Here is a 14,481-nt window from a genome sequence, read left to right as displayed (position 1 = left end):
TTCGGAACATTCGCCTCCATTTAAGAATTTGGATAATCGGTATATAATTGGAATATTATGCATATTCGGACCTCGTGAGGTAGTATCAAATGAATGTATTCCGAATATTCTAAATTAACGGTTTATCCGGAACGCTTCCATGAATACTTAACGGAAAAGAGCTTTCCGAAATTTCAGAACAAAAAGGTGAATACTCCCTGTGTAGCACGGTCGCACAAAAGCTTAACTCTTCTGTCAAAGTCAGGTAGGAATATAAATTTCTAAGACAATAAGCCATTTGCTTTTATTTTTCTTTTTGTCGATTCATTGCGCCTGCTGAGTAGCCTATCACCCCATGTCGGCTGCTTGTTCAAAATCATGCTATCTCAAAATATTTTTCAAAAATTTTCCAATTCAAGATTTGTCACAAAACCGCCCTATACTAGAGTTAGATTGAAAAACGCTTCATCTCAGAATGCTTTTCATTAACTCCCTCTTATGACAAAATGGATTCAACTTATGCTCATGTAGGGAGTTTTGGAAAAAATTTGAGATAGTGCATTTTTGCATAAAATTCTAACGTACGGCATTCTTTAAACAATTTCTGAAAGAATGACCAAACCAACATAACTTTATCAATTAAGGAAATATTTAGTAGAAAATGAATTATTTCCCCAAAAAACGTTTGGCATTTGAAAATGTATTATCACTACTAATAGACTACCAAAGATACTTGTCTACTACAATTTCACTGAAGAGTATTGAATTATTCCCCGTTTTCCTTACTTCGTAAAAGCAACCCGTCCAGATTTTTCAATTTGGGAGTGTCAAAGGCCTGTCATCATTGAAGAACAAACCTCTAGTAATTGAATCATGCCCATCGACGTTTCTTGCTGTCACCGAAATTACAGCGTCATCTTAATTGTACCATGACAGCAATGTAAAAGTCATTAAGACGATAATTGGTGACCAAGTTATTGGTAATGATTAAGTAATCGATTAGGTAACGGGTACCTGTCTTGTACGGTAGTATAATGGCCGAGACACAATAGCCATCATCCCGTCGCAAAGATCGTGGGCAGGATAAATAACTATGTATGTAAATGCAAAAACAATGATTAGAGGCAGATAAATCCAGATAGAAATCTGGTTCAATTTGTGAGCCAGATAATTTGTTAGTTTCTTATCTTTAGTTTGGCAAGCTGCCTTTAATAAACCTACTTTTTTTCAAAAATAGATGGCTCTGCTTGGCCTTTTAAAACAATGGCGTCATCTGCCTACCACAGCTCAAATGTACAAAAATATCACGACCTTTGCTTCTCAACTCTCCCAATCATTGTAAATTCTACCAAGTAGCGCAACTAACAGCTGATCGGTGAAAATTCGCACATTCACACGCACAGTTCTCGACTCAGTTTCAAACAAAAATTTTAGATTATTTAATTCAAATTTTAAAGTGAGATAATCCTTACGAATTTATGTCTATAGAATATATAAGGCGTTTTTGTTGTTATTAAAACAATAGTTTTATTTATATTAAAGCTTTATAATTTTTTTTTTTTTAACTTTGAATAAACTCCGAACACCATTCCTTCATTATATGACATTCGACTGCCTAGTCCACTGCCTTCCACTCTATTCGCAACATAACCTCTATTTAAGCTGCCAAACTATATAGTAAACAATGCTCCCAATGATCCAGAGCATTTCCGTGAGTATTGAGCGTGCTACGGAGCTAGAAAACTCACTGCATGATGGCTAAGAAAATTTTTATATGCATCATATGCATGTCAGTAAAAAAGCCTCGTCACATAAACAGTTTTTTCATATACTGTTACCCTACAAGAAACGCTGATAGTTTTACTAATGCACTCACACTTGTAATTGACAATGCTGATCCTGCGATGACGTAGACATTGATACACAAATTTATGTATGTTCCTTTGCTCGGTCACGCATGTCCGCATGTACCCAACGACAGCCTATAATCATGAAAGGACTCAAACTGGGAAAGCTTCGGACACCTGGTACAAAACAAAAGAACATACAGCAGATACCATTATGCATGTGAGACAGATAAATAATTCTCAACGGAATTTTATGTATGCGAGAACAGTTTATCCGATTTAATCATGTTGTCACTACTGACTGTCATATGTCAATCAAATGATTATCACGGTTGTTTTTTTATTTTTTAAATTCCGCCATTTTCAACCGACGAAAACCATATAAAAAATAAGTTTAAAAAATGAAAAAGAAAGCATTTCATTAAAAAATACCAAAAGCTGTCGGAATGTGTGGGGCGCACTCAAAAAATTGATACGCGAAAAATAATAGTGGTTAGTGGTGATTCATTTTTAAATGTGTTTCCGCATGAGGAAAGGGCTCTTCTGTTGTTTTGTTATTTTCTGAATTTAAATTGAACATTCTGAACTCGAATTCTTATAAAACTAAACAAACAAGAAAAACTGTTATGCTTTTATCACGTACAAAATTAAAAACGTAATGAAATAAAGTAAATAAAAAGCAAAAAGCATTGTTTCATTTTTGGCGGAATATAATAATGGTCATTTATGATAGTATAACAGTCAAACCTGATATCTACAGTAAACTATCATTTATGACACTTTTTGATAGTTAGAGTGTCAGCATTCATCCAGGAAAATGAATGAGAGTGAGCAGTACGGCAATATACTTAATCAGTAGGCCATGTTGGTGTATAAGAAGGAGACAAAAGCTCACACGTACGCAGTTGTTTACATCACATTTGCGCAAGTCCCCTTAAGTTTGTGATAGAAAGTTTGTATGAGGCGCTGATCGTTAGGTTGACATTGCTGACAATCAGATGATAGTCATATGATAGTCAGTATTCTTGTAGGGTTGTTGATGATATACTTTGTCAAATGTACTTTTAAGCTCCCATTACAGATACTTAGCATAGACTTGACTTGACTTGGCGTAAACTTGGCAACTTAGCCACGATTATACTCCACTTGGCGCATACAACCTGGCATCATAATCAGCGTTGAAATTTACTTTTAAATAAATGTCAATTTGTATGACAAAATGTCAAAATGAAATTAACAAACAAACAAATGGCATCTCAATATGTAAACGTCACTTAGAACTTACATAGAAAATCAAAATTCAACAGACTTCTAAGTCAAGTTAAGTGTTGCTAAGTTTTGAGTAATCAGTAACATGCAATGTTCATTTAACAGAACTGTAAGTGACAGTTGGCAAGCCAAGTCAAGTCTATGCTAAGTATCAGTAATGGAGCCTTTACTTTGAAATATTTTATAGATCATAAGAACTTAGCATATAATTTCCTTTATTTGAATTTCGTGTCAAGGTACTGTCTACTGCTTGATCAGCCCTATTTTTGAATCCATCGTAGAAAATCTACGAATACGAAGAATTTGCTATCACTCACTGAACTCATGTGAAACCGAAAAAAGTGCTGCGAATATAAAATGTCAAATTTTGGTTATTCGAAGTCAGCTGAGCGATTGTAAAATAAAAAATTTCAACTTAAATTTTAGTTTAAAATCGCATTATATCATTTAAAAAAAGTTTAGGGCTTAAAAAGGATTCCATATCATTTGCAGTTTTGTTAGAAGAAAATGAGCAAGAAAGACGTGATTAAAAATTGCAATCTTGAAATTAGAAGAGGCTATGTAAGTGAAAGGATCCGTGTTTTAATGAACTTATAAAGGTTTTAAAAATTTAGTTTTATAAAAACTTTCCGCCTAAACCAGGCTGCGTTTACCTACGTGCTCGGTGTAATAAATGAAGGAAGTACACCGTTGGGTGGGTCATCTTCAATGAGTCCTATAATACCCTTAGCATCGGTATTACGCTTTTTTTGCGGAAGGTAGCTATCAGCACGGATTTGGAAAAGATTTTGACTCTCCGATGTGTCAGTCCACATTTTCCAAAGTTTTGAAAGATACCTTACTAATTTTCCAAACGCAGCTATGTCCACAATTGATACACTTAGATATGACCAACGAAGAGAAGCGTAAAAGTGAGTTCTACGAAAAATATAGGTTTCAGGGTGTAATCATGTTTTATAGTTTTTGTAATAATTGTCATTATAAGACCCTTAAAAATTAAAATAAATATTTTAGTAATTTAATTTTAATTTAATTCTTTTAAGTCTTCTTCCAAATCTGTGAAGCTATGTTGTCGATATGCATACATGCATAGTACGTATTACAAAAGCATTACTTTTTTCCAGGTAATTGCATCTTTTCCCTACAAGACAGGTAACCGTTACCTAATCGATTATTTAATCATCACCACTAACTAGTTCACCAATTATCGTCTTAATGACTTTTACATTGCTGTCGTGAAAAAGGTAACGCATGCGCACTCTCAAAATAGTGTACGTGTGACTCGCTTTCTCGCTCTTACCTATTGTGTTTTCGACATTCCTTCTCGCTCGATGTTATTTACATTTTTAAGTTGCTTCATTAGGTATGTTTTCGTTATCGCTAACCAAAACATATGCAACAACAACACGGGTAACTGGCCTATCGGTTACCCGTACCGGTTACCTTCTGTCAATTCGCTTTTTATATGAATGAAACGCGTCCCTTTTGTTTAAATAATATTTAATTATGAATAAATTATGTATACAATGGTTTTTACAAATAATTTCCTTAATTTTCTAGTAAACCTTACATATGTAAAGACATAAACTCATTCGTAGTCGTGCCCTTTCTGAAACCATTTTGAGTTTCGAAGCTCACACTGATGGTGCTCAATTTTTCCTGCGCGGGTGGTGTTGTTAGTATCAGTTTGCATAGATATGAGTGTTGTAGATACAATACCGGAATATATGCAGCCCCATTTCGTGCTATCAAAGTCGATTTGCAGGTGATGTTGAGCCTTTGAACTTGACCCTTTCCCATAATATACGTGGTAGGGCCTTAAATGTGATACTAAAAAGGCCGAGGGACAGTTGCCACAGTTTTCTTGTAGTTTGAGCAAATGTACGTTCTTCTTACAGCCACAGCTGGAATATTGCTATGCCCACATCGTCAAATCGAATTACCTAGAATGAAAAAGAAACGAATATCAGTAAGGATAGATAATAAGTTTTTAATATAACCGGAAGTGCTTAATAAATACAAGATACTCAAGGGGATTTCAGATAACCAGAATCAGGACCTGTAAAGTAAATTCAAGTGAACCTCCACCATGCCAAGGCATCTTCCGGTAGCGGGGGTACCCGAAGATTATAACAAGGGATAATTGATAGATGTTGGGGTAATAGATAGTAAATTAGGCGTGCTACAAAAACAAAAACGAATAAATGCAGATGACTGTTTAATCCATTATGCGAAGTTCTTTGAATGGATGTGCAAATTGAAACGGGCAAAGTACTGCTAAAACTGCTTTCCCCGAGTAACCCGGGAACGAATTGATATGACTACGTCTATTCTTCTTTAGCAGCAGTGCCGAGCACCAATTCCCTTTTGGACAGGAAAGTAAACATTTGGTTGGCTGAAAGTTTATCATATGCCAGTACAGAACATACTCGTTTGCTGGATCTGAGCAGTACATCTAATTTTCCCAGATTTTCTGGGCTCAACGAGGGTATCCTCCTGAATGGTGCATGTGTACACTGCTTCCTTGCCTGGCCGCTCACCCAACAACACCAGGCACGACGGAACTTGCCTTGCGACACCCAAAGTGCACTCACGCTTCTCATGGCTCCAGCGGGTTAGTGGGCTTAGAGTATACCCGTGGTAGCTATGCCTGCCGTAAGAGGCGATTAAAATACCAAATTGATTCAAGGGGTTTTGTAGCGCAATCCTTTCAATGGGTTGCCAGCGCAATATATATAGCCTCTCCAACCCAATTGTCAACGTCACCTACCCGTGGCGAATCCTGTTTCTTTAACAGCCGAGGCTCTGGCGACCTCATGTTCCTTATGGATCTACATTTGAAGGCGCTTAGTTAGCTGACATCGCTTACTTAACCGGTAGATTCTAAAGTAAAAACCAAAACACAAAATATAGGTTAGGTTGAAGTGGCCAGTTCATGAGGATCTCACATAGACTGAATGAGTCCGTAGTGTTACCAGAAGTTTCTTTTAACGACCAAGCTGAAAACCCTATCAAGAACCAGGACCTATGTTATAAAAAAACTCCGTCCTGACAGCTTTATCACTCCTAATAGCTGGAGCCTTAGCCTGGCAAGCGCAGGGCACGATATTTCTCAGGGGGCCCGGTATTTCTCGGGGGCCCGCGATTTAGAGGTACTAAGACACTTTTTTTAATTCAGGAGAGTCTTTAGTTGTTCCATGTGGAAATTTTAAGCCGAATTTCAAAAGCAACGAATATTGATAATGATTTTTTACCTGGTCCCTCGAACAGTGAGGAGACAATAAAAACATCAAACAAAAATATATGTTTACATGAATCCGAAATCGTAAAGTTTTCGTGGTAACACTGATGAAGGTTCATCTTCAAAAAGCCTTCCAACAATACCACCAACTCTGTATCAAAGTCTAGATTATTTAAACGACTTCGATATCGGTACCGTGAATAATGAGTTTTTGCGATCTAAAGAAGTCAACGAAATAATTCGTCGAGGTCATCAAAAGTGCCCTGTTATTTTTCCACGTGATTGTCATGACGAGGCATTTCCTACCTCGTTGTTACCAAATGGAAAGTGGAGCGTCACTGGTTGGTGTGGAGTGCCAGTAGCAATGCTTTTTATTGCCTACCATGTCGTCTGTTAAGCACCAATACTTTAAATCGACCTAAAATTTGTTGTCCTGGCGAATATTCGAAATTCCAGGTATGGAAGAAGCTATACGCTAAACTGCCATCACACGAAAATACTGAAGATCACATTAAATGTTATATTCAATGGCGATCTTTACAAAACCTAATTCCAAAGGAGGCTACAATTGATACACTTATCAATGAACAGCTAATCACTGAAACTCAAGTGGAAAGAAATTTTATATAGAATTTTGGACACTATTTTTTTTCAAAAAGCGAAAGGATGGACATTTTTTGGGCATCTAAGATCTCATAAGCCATTATGATCCGATACTTAGAGATCATTTGGAGAAAGTTAGGATTTCACAATAGCAGCACAAACGTTTACAAGTTCACTATCTTTCCCCAGACATTCAGAACGAGTTTATAGAAATTTGTGCAAAGCATGTGAGGGAAACTATATTAGATCAAGGCAAGAAAGCTAAGTATTTTGCTATTATCGTTGATGCTAGTCACGTTGGATACGTTCATTTTGCGCTCACTCCATTTCAATTCGAAAGCAACAAATTTACAATTCCAGAACAGATTTTGGCTTTCGTGAATTGTAACCAAAAAACTGCTCAGAAAATTGCTGATGTAATTTGCCATACATGATTGAAGATTGTCGTGCACAAGGGTACGATAACGGCGCCAATATGAAAGGAGCTTAGAACGGAGCACTACGTCACATTCTCGACAAAAACTCGAATGCTGATTACTCGCCTTGTGCAACCCGCAGCTATGATAGCGTTTTCTTTTCTGGATAAAGTGTTACACAAGCGTTGTTGTTCTATTCTAAAAAACAGGCAAAGCCTTTACGGGGTATTTCGTTCTTTTGTGAAAATTCTTGCCTGCTCGCAACGCAAAAGCCTTACACTTTTACCCTGTATAAAATGGCGGTGTGGCAGTGCAACTTTATGAAACTCTCAATTCGCTCTTAAGTTCCACATATACTCTGTTAATATGAGTGAATTTGGTGAGTTGAAATGTTCTTTGTATGCACTATAAATGTTGACCATTTTCTGGGGTAGGAGTAACTCTATTGTTGTTGTTGTTGTAGCGATAAGGTTGCTCCCCGAAGGCTTTGAGGAGTATTATCGATGTGATGGTCCTTTACCGGATACAGATCCGGTACGCTCCGGTACCACAGCACCATTAAGGTGCTAGCCCGATCATCTCGGGAACGATTTATGTGACCACATTAAACCTTCAGGCCATCCCCTTCCTCCCCATCCCAAGTTCCATGAGGAGCTTTGTGTTTCATCCGTTTTGGCAAGACAGTTAAATTTTGATATTATTATAAAAAATTTTGCAGCGAAAAAAGCAAGTAAAGCCACTCTTTGATATCCGAACATTCTATATTGAATAATTAAAATTTATAATCATTAAATTTATCAGAAATGTATGAAAATGTTACCAAATAACTAGAAAAGATTATTTGAAATAATATGTGGCTGTTAAAAGAGAATTTTATTTCTACGTTACAATAAAATAAAACAAATAGTAAATATTCTGTGTTAATTTTATTGTCAGCTCTTAGCCAAACATTTTTTTTTTGATGTAATCCATCAATAATGATTTATATATATATATATTAGTACCTCTAAAAGCACATACGAGCAGCTTTCAAGCGGAAGTATTTCCCATATGTTGGTGCGCTAAGCTGAACCTTCAGCGCTGATACTCCAATGAAACAACTGCAATACTCAGTCAGACAGTCAGGCCCCACTAAAGGCAATTGTGGCGTTCGAAATAAAGTCAGCACTGGTCCTTGGGTGCACAACGTAGTACTGTTGCACTGGGTCCCAGGCCACAGGGGAGTACAGGGTAATGAGCAGGCGGACTCTAGTGTTTAGTTTGTTGCGTCCCTCCCACAAATTATCATCCTCCCAGCAGATCCATGCAGCGGGTCTGCGCCATACTCTCCTCCTCCAGGAAGGTATCGAACCCAATCCGTGTCCTTCTCCTGACCCCGGTCATGAGAAATGGTTTTGCTGCGTTTGCCGGAAAATAATCTTTTTAGGACGGTCATACTCTTGTCAGTGTGTCACGTGCAAGGGATGGTTGCATCGGACAGTTTGCTCTGGGCTTGATCCCAAAACCCGACGTCCTCTTAGGTTAGGTTAGGTTGCAAGGGCTGAGCTGAACACTATGGTAACAAGCTCACTACTTAGGCCACCAATGGGCGCATTGTAATACCCTGTAAGGTCTCAAAAAAGGACCCCTACCCCGCCTAAAGCGGGTCAAACCACCTCGTGGAAATTATAAATTTTGGCAGAGCCTTTACTTCATAGCAAGAGACCTCAGCGAGGTCATGTAGAAAAGGTTTACCGAGGATAGCCATCCTACGCCACAGAGAAGGTGCTGGACGCTCTCTTCCTCTTCTGTACATCTGCAGCTGCGACAATAGTCGAAGGTCGCTACCCCCATTCTAGCACCGTGCGTGCCTATTAAGCAATGCCCTGTTAGAACCCTTATCAGGGACGACAGAGCTGATTTGTTTAAAGTCAGAAGCGCTTTTGTGCGCCCCTTGTCATATGAGGGCCAGGTTTGCCTGGATGTCTCTTACGAAGATATGGCTGGCCATAGTCCTTGCGATTCTTAAAGTGCTTGTGCTCACACGAAACCTGAAAGTGGCCATGGGTATGCCTACCGAATCATTTCCTGGAAGGATATGGTCGGTGGTGCCTCTTCTGGCCAGCTCGTCTGCTCTGCAATTGCCTTCAATATCCCTGTGCCCAGGTACCCATATAAGGCTGATACTGAAGTGCTGAGCCATCTCGTTAAGAGATCTGCGGCATTCAGTGACCGACTTTGCGTTGTCGACGAATGAGTCCAGGGCCTTTAATGCGGCCTGGCTGTCAGAGAAAATAAACAGCCGTTTACCATCCTTAGGCATAGACCCGAGATGGTTCACAGCCCTGTGTATTACCAGCATTTCCGCTTGGTAAACACTACAGTGATCTGGTAGGCGAAAACAGATCCGGCGAAAAAAGGCCTGTTCCCACCTTCCCGTCAAGCTTAGAACCATCCGTGAATATGTTGATGGCACCCGGTACCGTATGTTGCCTGGTATTCCAGTCCTGTCGCGATGGTATATATATACTATAATTTTTAACGAAGATGTTATTTGGCGTGCAGTAGTCAGTGCGTGCCGGTATTGGGACTGGGGCGCTCGTGCCCAGGATTGTCGCGTGTCCACTAGATCCATTTGACCAGAGACCTGTTTCCCTTATGCGTAGAGCGGCGATGACCGCTATTTCCTTTGCCACCAGGTCAAGAGGTGGAAGGTATGGCATTGTGTTGAGTGCTTCAGAAGGAGTGGAGCCGAGAGCCCCGGTGATGCAGAGCTCCGATCTCCGTTGCACCTTTTGAAGCGTCTTAAGATAGGTAGTTTTAGCTAGTGCAGGCCACCAGACCAAGGCACCATAAAAAAGAATCGGGCGCACAATGGCTGTATAAATCCAGTATGTCACCTTGGGGGAGGGGCCAATTGCCCTCTTGCAGGTGAACAGCGCTGCTGCTGCCTTCTTGCATCGCTCCACTATATGGTCACTCCATAATAGCTTCCTATCCAGAATTATTCCCAAATACTTGACTCGATCGCTAAACGCTAAAAACGTAACCCCAATTCTTGGCGGTGTTAGATTTGGCACCTTATACCTCCTCGTGAAGAGGATAAGCTCGGTTTTGTCCGGGTTGACTTCCAAGCCTGTGGCTGTGGCCCGGTGCAAGATTTTGGATAGTGCCCCTTCCATTAGGTTGCAAAGAGTTTGCGGAAATTTCCCCCGCATGGTGACGTAGATGTCATCTGCATACGCGATCACTTGGTGACCTTCCGATTCCATGAGGCGGAGTAGTTGGTTGACGGTAACCACCCAAAGTAGCGGAGAGAGAACACCTCCCTGCGGAGTGCCTCTGCCGACCGGTCTGCGGATCACGCATCCACCTAGCTCAGTTCTAATCTGCCTACGCGTAAGCAGATTGTATATAAACTCCACCAGGCACGCGTCCACCCCAGATCGGTCAGAGCCGAGGTGATGAACTCAGGGAGAACGTTGTTGAAAGCACCCGCTATATCTAGAAATGCCACCAATGTGTATTCCTTGAGGTCTAGTGACCTTTCGATAGCGGATACCAGTGAGTGCAAGGCCGTGTCAGTTGACCTGCCCTTAGTATAGGCATGCTGTGCTTGCGAAAGAAGCGACGGCTCAATCCTCCTCCTGATGTGGTCCTCTAGAAGTCTTTGAAGCGCTTTAAGCAGAAAAGAAGATAAGCTTATAGGCCTATAATCATTTGGTTTAGAGTGGGAGGGTTTCCCTGCCTTGGAGATAAAGACCACGTTGACTTCCCTCCACGATACTGGTACGTAATTTAGCCTAAGACAACCTATAAACATCCCTTTAATCCAGGGCCTTATAAGTTCGGCAGTATACTGGAGCTTAGCCGGAAAAATTCCATCCGGTCCCGGCGATTTGTAGGGCTTGAAGGTCTGTAAAGCTCAATCTATCCTTTTATCATCTGTGAGTTCGCTTATCAGCTGATCATTAGGTGACCCTCCGCTGACAATACTTGAAGACACGCCCGTTCCTGCTGGGAAGTGCGTATCCATTAGCAGGTTTATGGTTTCAGCGCTGGAGTCCGTCCAGTGCCCATCCGGCTTTTGGACGTAATTTAGCTGAGTTGGAGATTTCGATAGCACCTTCCTTAACCGGGAGGCCGCGGATGCGGATTCAATCCTGCCGCAGAAATCCCTCCAGGAGGATCGCTTTCCATTCCGGATTGCTTTTTTATATATATTTATCTTCGCTTTATAAGCAGCCCATGAGGATTCATGTCCATCATGCTTTGCTTTATTGAAGGCCGCCCTACATGACTTTCTAAGTTTATCAAGATCAGACGTCCTCGTAACTTTTACAAATCTTTTGTGGCTACTTGTTGTTCACGCCCTCATTACATTATGAGAAAATACGGCACCTGACAACACAGCCGTATGAAGCTGAAAAACACAAGCAGGTCCTTAGTGAACTCCACAAACAGGCGTCGGACCTCTATGCCAGGAATTGCCCGGTGAATCCTGTACTCAAAGAAAAAAAACTAGCAGAGTAAGAACCCACTCTCCCTAAGGAAACGGGAGTCACTCTAGCCCAACTTCGATCTGGATACTGTAACAGGTTAAACTCTTACCTATCCAGAATCAACCCCGACATACAAAACATATGTATGTCCTTCTTATAATGTGTCCCCACATGACACCAACCATATCTGGGGCGAAGCACTACTACAACAAGAGCAGGCGGACAACCCGGAAAGAGAGGCAGGAACTGCATGACCCATCGATCCCGATCCGTTCCTGTCAGTTGGCTCACCGGGGCATTTATTAGGAGAGGGGGGGGGGGGGGGGAGAAGAACACTGGAGCAATACGCCAGGTTGGGACAATCCAAATTACTGTTAGGAAGTTATAGCACAAGTCGCTACAGGGCAATAATAGACCTATCGAAAGATAACCGAAGAATCCCAAGAGCTTTCTTACAGGGCATTATAGACTGAGCAGCCGTATGCAGAAAGTGGGCATACTATCGAATAACACATGCCTATTTTGTGATCGATCAGCAGACGGCGGACCATATCCTCCAAGAATACGAAGCAATCTTAAAACGTAGGGCTAAGTTTATGGGCTCACCATGGCCAGTGCATTCCCACATTTAATCCCTCAAGCCAAGAACTCTGCTAGGGTTCATCAAAGAAGTCGGCTACGATGAGGTGCTGTGAAGGAGATGTGCAAGTCACTGTGCAATCCTCAATAAATTATCCATCTACGTTCCGGTAACAAGCACCATTGAGGTACTAACCCGACCATCTCCGGACCTATTGATATGACTACATTGAACCTTCTAGGGATTGAATATTAATAATGACCGCAATGCGAAAGTCTGCTAAAATTTACCATTCTCCATGGAATGCTACATATATAACTTCCCACGTTTTGAATCAGTAATGAAAAGAGCAAAATTTACTAAAATTTTAACTGGTTGTGGGTAAGGTGTTGATGTCCTCTCTTAACGCAATGTAATGGCAACGGCGACGCAGGGAAAATAATAAAAATCCTATAAATCTACTGATCATAATTAATTAATCCCTCCCTTTCTATGCAGTTGTATGCATACATACATATGGGTTTTGTTCTCCAAGCGCTATTTAAAGAAATCAATTGGTATTTACATGAACTTCGAACTCTTTGGTATTTGCCTTCTTCAGTTGATTATCAACAAAAGCATGACAAATTATCACTAACAAATTCATACATGTTGTTTATATATTTAATATGGTAGGCAATTTACTTACCCTTTCTGGTGCGAGATTTATTTTGCTTTAACATAGCGTGCTTAACGCGAACCATATCATGTTAGGGCACAATTTCGATTATGCAACCAATCAAAGAAATGTCGTGCTTGTAATACTGCTATGATAGCAGCAGCAGCTCCCGGTGGCGGCACATAAACAACAGTTGCATGCGGATCAGTTGCATTTTTTGCTTCGGCTACCTATTCAATTTTAATTCACATTACATTATCTACTATTGCAATTTTTAATCAATATAAATTACCGAAGCAAATACTGGCAAACCAAGATGCGTAGTTCCACCCTTTTTTGGGAAAATACATCCAACCAATTTTGTACCGTATTCCAAAGCATGTTGGTTGTGGAAAGTACCTTGTTTACCGGTAAATCCTTGGCAAATGACACGTGAATCTGCATTTAATTGTAGGTTTCTTGTTGTTTTGGCATATCCTGAGCTGAATCGCACCCCGGCAGAGATGATATATATTAGAATAATATACCATTTTTTTTATTATTTAAAAATACACATACGTATGAATGAAAAGCAGAGAGTAAATAATGTTGCTTTGGTTGTAGCGATAAGGACACTCCCCGGGAGCGATTTAGTATGACCACCTGAAACCTTCTAGGCCATCTCGTCGATTCTATACAACTTTCAGATTCTAAAAACGGATCTCGACACGCGTCTTTTGATACCACCTTTGTTTAGGTTGTGCACTGTCTTGAAAACGTTTCCTTTTTTGGTTTTGGAAATCGAATCTTTCAATTCCAATTGGTGGCAAGAGGACTTGGCTGCCTCTAGTTAATGCGCCAGGTTAATTTAGAAGTGCCTAACAGCTAACACGTCACACCACAATTATAGTTTTTCATCGTTTTAAAATGTTTCCCGGAATCATTGTACAGACCTGTACAATGTCCGGGACATTTACAAGTATGATATGTATGAGAGGGAAACAATTTCTTTCCCTTTCAAACACACGGCAGTTTGACACTTCGGTCAGTGTCAAACTAGCGTGGAACCCAGTGGAACCTGCGTGAAACATGAGTTTTTACACTGAACGAAGTGTCAAAATTACCGGGGTTGCTTCGTCGAAAGCGACACAGAGAAGCAAAAAAGGGATCGGAATATCAGATATGGGTTGCTGTGATGGTAAATTTTTTTGAACGAATTTAGTAGGAAATTTTAAGTGCACCCATATGGGTCCTTCAGAAAATTATAAAAAAGTCTTCAATTGGGGTATCTGAGGACGCGTAGTTATTTCAGAATTAAGAATACAAACACGTGAGTTAAGTTTTTCTACCCGTTCAAAAGTTCTCCGCGAAAAACAGTTTGAAACCGAGGTCGACTGCAATAACCCGTCCAAAAAAGCGGAAAGAAAA

The 14,481-nt window shown here is 40.3% G+C and overlaps 1 long non-coding RNA gene across 2 annotated transcripts; it reads right to left on the bottom strand.

Annotated features, from left to right (window-relative positions):
* Positions 1-4,597: 4,597 nt before the first annotated feature.
* LOC137245816 (uncharacterized) lies at positions 4,598-13,943 on the bottom strand. Of its 2 annotated transcripts, XR_010951407.1 has the most exons (5): positions 13,633-13,943; positions 13,367-13,556; positions 13,105-13,304; positions 4,815-5,038; positions 4,598-4,754 (listed from the first exon to the last, which is right to left on the bottom strand). It is a non-coding gene; the product is annotated as an uncharacterized lncRNA (long non-coding RNA). The 2 variants fall into 2 exon arrangements; XR_010951406.1 differs by having other exon boundaries at positions 4,598-5,038; positions 13,633-13,936.
* Between the last annotated feature and the right edge of the window lie 538 nt (positions 13,944-14,481).

Source organism: Eurosta solidaginis, chromosome 3 (genome assembly GCF_040869045.1).
Source record: "Eurosta solidaginis isolate ZX-2024a chromosome 3, ASM4086904v1, whole genome shotgun sequence".
In the NCBI taxonomy this organism is placed as follows: Eukaryota; Metazoa; Arthropoda; class Insecta; order Diptera; family Tephritidae; genus Eurosta; species Eurosta solidaginis.
This window is presented reverse-complemented; position numbering and strand designations above follow the sequence as displayed.